Source organism: Petaurus breviceps, unplaced genomic scaffold, assembly GCF_028583685.1.
Source record: "Petaurus breviceps papuanus isolate PSGF00001 unplaced genomic scaffold, PetGlider_PUasm1.0 90925, whole genome shotgun sequence".
Lineage (NCBI taxonomy): Eukaryota > Metazoa > Chordata > Mammalia > Diprotodontia > Petauridae > Petaurus > Petaurus breviceps.
The window spans coordinates 9,582,746-9,589,836 of NW_027187380.1; the positions used below are offsets into that span (position 1 = coordinate 9,582,746).

Genomic DNA, 7,091 nt, shown 5'->3' on the forward strand with positions numbered 1-7,091 from the left:
CCTAAAAATGGTAGAGAATTATAGATCCTTTGACGCAGTTTCCTAGAACAAAATATGAGCCTCCATACCAGGGAAGTCATCTGGGCAATGAGTCAGTAGCAGGGTGAGAGGAAGAAATGGAAATAATTGGTCACCACCCCAGCCCACCAGTGCTACACATATATAAAATAAATTCACAGTGATTGGGGATAGAATCAAGAAAACACCTAGGGGGATAAAAAAAAATGGGGGAATAAGAAAAGGTCTCTTGAAGGTACTTTATCTGAGTCTTGAAGGGAGCTTTTCAAGAGGCAGGGAGGATAAGGGAGAGCATTTGGGGAATGGAAGACAGTCTGTGCAAAGGCATGGAGACAGGAGGGAGAATGTTGTGTATTTAGACCAATGGTAGTTAAACTGCTTTGTGAGAGTGTGGTTCAGTGACCCCTGAAGGTCTCTGAGACCCATTTAGAGAGTACATTAGGTCAAAATTATTTTTATAATAATACTAAGATGCTTTAATTTCTAAATTTTCTAAATATCAATAGATATAGCTCATGCAAGCAAAAGCTTTTGGTGGGAGACGGAGTGTCTTCAATAATTTTTAAGAATGTAAAAGGATTCTGAGACCAAAAAGTCTGAGAACCACTGGTCTAGAGCACATTGAGTGAGGGGGAAATAATATGTAATCAGTCTGGAAAAAATAGGCAGGAAAGGGGAGCCAAGATGGCAGACTAAAGGCAGGAATTTGCCTGAGCTATCCCAAATTCCCATCCAAACAACTTTTAAAATAACATCCTGAAACTGAAAGCTTTTTGCATAAACAAAAGCAATGCAGCCAAGATTAGAAGGAAAACAGAAAACTGGGGTGAGGGAGTATTTTTACAATAAGTTTCTCTCATAAAGGCCCACTTCTCAAAAAAATAGACAACTGAGACAAATTTATAAGTATATAAGTCATTCCCCAATTGGTAAATGGTCAAAGAATATGAACAGGCAATTTTCAGATGAAGAAACTAAAGCTATCTATAATCATGTGGAAAAAATGCTCTAATAAAGAGCAAATAAAACTGTCCCTATTTACTGATGATATGATGGTACACTTGGAAAATCCTAGGGAATCAGTAAAGAAACTAATTGAGACAATTAATAGATTCAGTAAAGTTTCAAGGTACAAAATAAACCATCAAATTATTAACAGCAGGCAGCCGGTGGTGAGCAGAGGGTAGCCATGGCAGCTATGATGCTGTTATCATTGCTGGCACAGAAATGGGCCCGTCTTGGCAGGGGGAGCAGTTACTTCAGTACTGTCTCCCCCTCAAGTCATGGCTGCCACTATGAGATGTGCATCCAAGAAGACTGGAGGTAGCTCAAAAAACCTTGACGTGAAATCACCATGCAAACACTATGGTATCAAGAAATTGGAGGGTCAGTATATTCATGCTGGCAACATCATTGGGACTCAGGGCCAGTTAGCATCCAGGAGCTCAAGTGGGACCGGGTAAGAAGATGTGTCTATATGCCCTGGAAGAAGGCATTCTCCACTACACAAAGGAGGTATATGTGCACAATCCCAGCAGTCCTAAAGGTGTAGACTTGGTCACCCAGCTGCCCAAGGGTGCTGTGCTCTACAAGACTTTTGTCCATGTTGTCCCTGCCGAGCCTGTAGGCACCTTCAAATTGGTGGCAAAGCTCTGAGTCTCCTGGCCATGTCATTTGTTGAAAACTAAAGCCAGAGTGCCAGAAGAAGGTTGAGCCAGATGCTACGGAATCAGGGTGGAAGCAAGTGTCCCTGAGACAGTGGGTTTGGTTAACTGAACACAGAAGTGACTATGTGAAATAGCCACCCAAGGAGCACTGGGGGTGGACCTACCTGAGATCCAAAATAAAATTGGTTCAAACAATGAAAAAACAAACAAACAAACCAATTAACAGCATTGGGGCGGCTTGGTGGTGAAGTGAATAGAGCACCAACTCTGGAGTCAGGAGGACCTGAGTTCAAATGTGGCTTCAGATGCTTGACACTTATTAACTGTGTGACTGTGGGCAAGTCACTTAAGCACAATTGCCCTGCATTCCTCCCTCCAAAAAGACAAAAAAAAAAAATTAACAGCATTGCTATAAATAATAACAAAACGCCCAAAGCAAAAACAGAAAGGGAAATTCCATTCCAAATAACTACAAAACACATAAAATATCTGGGGATTGACCTACCAAAGTACATGAAAGATTTGTATGGATTCAATTACAAAGTGCTCTTTAAAGAAATAAAGAACAGGGGTTTTTTTCATTTTTTTCAATTTCTTTATTAACTTCTGATTTACATCATTCATTTCTGCCAGATTTTGAGTTACAAATTTTCTCCCCTTTTTTCTCCTACCCACCACCCCAAAATAGCAATCCCACAGGATATCCCCTCCTCCACTCTGCTCTCTCCCATATCTTCTCCCATACCCCCTTAGACTTTTCCAGTAGGACATGGTAGATCTCTATGACCCAGTGCCTGTATATCTTCTTTCCCATTTACATGTAAGGTAGTATATATATGTGTATATATATATATATATATAATTTTAAACATTTGATTTTAAAACTTTGAATTCCAGATTTATTCCCTTCCTCCCTTGTAACCCACCTGTACTGGGCAGATAAGCAGTTCACTATAGATTGTACATGTGTAGCTAATGCAAAACATTAACATAGTAGATATATTGTAAAAGACTGACTATATTTCCCTCCCTCCTATCCCCCCACCCACTTGTTCTATTCTCTACTTTGATCCTGTCCCTTTTCAAAAGTGGGTGCTTACAACTTCCCTCTCCCCCAGCCTGCCCTCGCTTCCATCATCCCCCCTCTCATCCCCTTCCCCCTTACTCTCCTGTAGGGTGAGATTCCCTATTTAGTGTGTATTTCATTCCCTCCCCAAGCCAGATTCAATGAGAATAAGGTTGACCCATTCCCTTTTGCCTTCCTATTCTTCCCCTCCATTGTACCCATTTTCCCTTACCTCTTCTACATGAGATAGTTTACCCCATTCTGTCTCTCTCCATCTCCTCTCATTATATTCCTCTCTCACCTATTAATTTCCCCTTTTAAGTATCATCCCTTCCTATTAAATTGGTCCTGTGCCCTCTATGTATACCTGTAAACATATATACACACATTCACATATGTATTTATACGCCCATATACCCTCTGATACAGACATACACACACACACACACACACATTTTTTTTTCTATTCCCTTCAACTATTTTCATACTGAGAAAAGTTTCATCAGTTACAATTATCATTTTTCCATGTAGGAATGTTAATAGTTCAACTTTGATAAGTTCCTTATGATTTCTTTTTCCTGTTTACCTTCTCAAGCTTCTCTTGCTTCTTGTATCTGAATGTCAAATTTTCTATTCAGCTCTGGTTTTTTCATTAAGAAAGCTCAAAAGTCCTCTATTCCACTGAATGACCATATTTTCCCCTGAAACATGATACTCAGTTTTGCTGGGTAGGTGATTCTTGGTTTTAATCCCAGCTCCTTTGCCCTCCAGAATATCATATTCCAAGCCCTTCGATCCCTCAGTGTAGAAGCTGCCAGATCCTGGGTTATTCCACAATATTCAAATTGTTTCTTCCTGGCTGCTTGTAATAGTCTCTCCTTGATCTGGGCATTCTGGAACCTGGCTATACTATTCCTAGGAGTTTTCTTTTTGGGATCTTTTTCAGGAGGTGATCAGTGGATTCTTTCAACCTCTATTTTGCCCTTTGGTCTTAAAACATCAGGGCAATTTTCCTTGAGAATTTCTTGGAGGATGATTTCTAGGTTCTTTCTTTGATCATGGTTTTCAGGTAGTCCAATAATTTTTAAATTCTCCCTCCTGGATCTATTTTCCAGGTCAGTGGTTTTTCCCATGAGATATTTCACATTGCCTTCTATTCTTTCATTGTTTGGATCTGCTTAACAGAATCTTGATTTATCTTAAAGTCACTAGCTTCCCTTTGCTCCATTCCAAATCTGAGGGAATGATTCTCCTCATTGAGCTTTTGAGATTCTTTTTCCATCTGGCAAATTCGGCTTTTTAAGGCATTCTTCTCCTCATTGCCTTTTTGAGCCTCTTTTGCCAATTGAGTTAGTCTGTTTTTTAAGGTGTGATTTTCCTCAGTCAGGCTGTTGACTCTCATTTCGTAATTTTCTTGCATCGTTCTTGTTTCTCTTCCCAATTTTTCTTCCACTTCTCTTATCTGCTTCTTAAGGTCCTCTATGGCCTGTAACCAGCTTGTATTTTCCTTTGAAGCTTTTGGTGCAGGGGTTCTGACTTCACTGTCTTCCTCTGTTCCATGCTTTGATCCTTTTTTTGTCCCCAAAATAGCAGTCTAATAGTGGAATCTTCTGTTTGTTTTGCTTCCTTTGCCTGGTCATGTCACCCCTCAGTCACTTGACCCCTGGGCTTTTTGTCACAGTAGGACTTCGCCACCAGACAGGGGAGTTTTTGTCCCAAACGCTGGGGTTTTCTCAGCTGCTGGAGGCATTAGTTGGGTGCCCTCTCTGAGGCCACCACACACTCTGGCAAGCTGGTCACACACCCCAGGACCTCCAACCTAGACCACAATCCAGATCCAAGCAGGTTAAAGCAAGAGCGATTACCCCTCAGACTGGTCACTTGGTCCCCCTACACTCTGCAGGCCAGGAGCTGAAGCTGCCAAGTGGCGCTGGTGCAGCATCTCAGCAGCTTTTCACCCTGGGGGCAAAAGCCTACGTACTCCCAATTACTGATCCCAAAGTCCACACTGCACTGACCTCTCATTTTGTCCTTCACATCTATGTGTTGATAATTCTGGAAACCACCACAGCTGCTGGTGATCTGGAGTCCCTCCAGCTGGTGACTGGTCAGACCCGCCCTGGGGCTAAAACCTCCAGCTCATGCAGGCCTGGGCTCGGCTCCCAGGAGGCTGCACTGGCTGCTTGCTGCCAGCCTACCAGGGTGTCCTCAGCAGGAGATTAGCTTCTCTGTGTTGTTTTGTGGTTTCTGCAGCTCCAAAGTTTGTTCAAAGTCCCCTTTTACATGGATTGGGGAAGGTGGAAGCTGGAGCCACGGGGAGGTCCTGCTTCTACTCCACCATCTTGACTCCCTAAAGAACAGTTTAAATACCTGGAGTATTCAATGTTCATGGCAATATAACAAAAATTATAACAGTTCCAAAACCAACATATTTTAATTCAATGCAATAAAATTACTAAGGGGATACTTTATACAACTTGATAAAATTCATTTGGAAAAATGAATCTAAAATATCAAGGGAAACTATGAAAAGAAATAGGATTAAAGAAGCATAGGATACTAGGGATAGCCATGATGATATAAGAAATGGAAAATATCAATAAACACTTATTTAAAAAAAAAAACTTTTAAAGCAATTCTTAGGGGAGAAGTATGTGTGTTGTTATGGAGTAGGAAGGTTAAATAGCTTGACATCATATGGTAAGAATTTCTATAAAACCTAGAAAGTCATTTCAGTGATGGTGAGACTCCATGGAGAAAAGGAAAAAAGGAAATTTAGTTCCTGGTTTGGGTAGATGCCAAACTACAGAGATTGCTAGGCAGAGGGACAGTGGCCTATGAGAATGAGGATAAAATCAAATTATAAGAAATGAGGAAGGGTATGGCATACAACCCCCAAACCCAACCTGCATGGTGCCCTCATTTTATATGAGACACAATGGATGCTACCACATTTCCACCAATTGATTAATATAGTCCACAAGACACATGCTGAATGTGCAGTTGCAAAAAGGGACCGCCACGAGGGAGATTTAATTCCAGCTCACTTTCAGTCACCCTTTCATGAATGGGACATGGAAGTGAGACAAGGGAGATACACTGCATATTGTAGATTTAAGGGTCAAAGAACTTCACTGGACCCAGAAGCAAACTTGATCTGGAAAGATAATGGGAAAATGGAATAGATGCCAAGATGCCAAACCCCTGAACACCACCAACCCAAGGAAAATACAAACGACAGAACTACCTAGTTACCCCAGCAGTAATGATGCCACATGGAGACCACATGACCACAATGGGAGAATACAATGCTGATAGTGAGGATGAGAGCTGAAGGACTAGTTCTGAGGAAAAAGAAATGGGGCCAAGGCAGGAGGTCACCCAGGCCCCGGCAAGTAATGAATAACACCTCATTCATCATCAATTCCTAATGGGCCTTTTCCACCTGGACTGTTAGGATTCAACTCAGAGGTAATTGAAGTGCAGTTGGTACTATGGCACTAGACACAGGAGCACAAGTGACCATCATTGAACTTGTATGCATTGATGTCCTTTCTCCTGAAGGAGATACCAACAACATGTCATAGAGTAATGGGGACTGATCATTTTGTGATGGTTTTGGTTGTGGACCCAGTCAAGAACCAGAAAGCATCCATGGTTGCTAAAGTACTGGAGGAGAAGATTTTCTGTGTATAGATCTCCTACCATTTAAAGCTTAGACCAAGGTAGAGACTTTGAAAGTACATTGCTCGGCGGCCAGGTGGCTCAGCGAGTAAGAGCACCGGCTCCAGTGTTGGGACGACTTGGAGATCGAATCCCGGGCTCAGACAACTCAGCACCACACCCAGAAATAACTGGCTGTGTAACCTTGAGCAAGTTACTTAACCCTGATTGCTTAAAAAAAAAAAAAAAGAAAGTACATTGCTCAAGATGTTGGCTTTGGTTTTCATCAAGAAGTCTAGAACACCTTGCCATTCTTAAAGGAGACCCACATCCCAAATGTTTTAACCACACTTGATTAACACGTTAGAGGAACCAGCACATGGGTTTCCAGCATATACATACTGTATCACCAGGCAGAAACATATTTATACCCTACCTGCTGATAGGTGTGAGGCATACCTGCCTATTGACTTGTTTTTGGATCTCTAAGGATGAGGAAAATACAAATACATGCAACTAGTAGAGCTATTATCTGAGGGAAAAGTTGAAGGAATCTTATCATCTACCTCTAGCTTCAGCTTAAAATCTGCTGAACAAATAATAACAATAATGATAGCTAATATTTATATAGGGCTTACTCTGTGCATCAGGCTAAGCATTTTATAATTATTATCACA

At 41.4% G+C, this 7,091-nt stretch overlaps 1 pseudogene; it reads left to right on the top strand.

Annotated features, from left to right (window-relative positions):
* Positions 1 to 1,207: 1,207 nt before the first annotated feature.
* LOC138152254 (large ribosomal subunit protein bL27m pseudogene) lies at positions 1,208 to 2,023 on the top strand (annotated as a pseudogene).
* Positions 2,024 to 7,091: the final 5,068 nt, after the last annotated feature.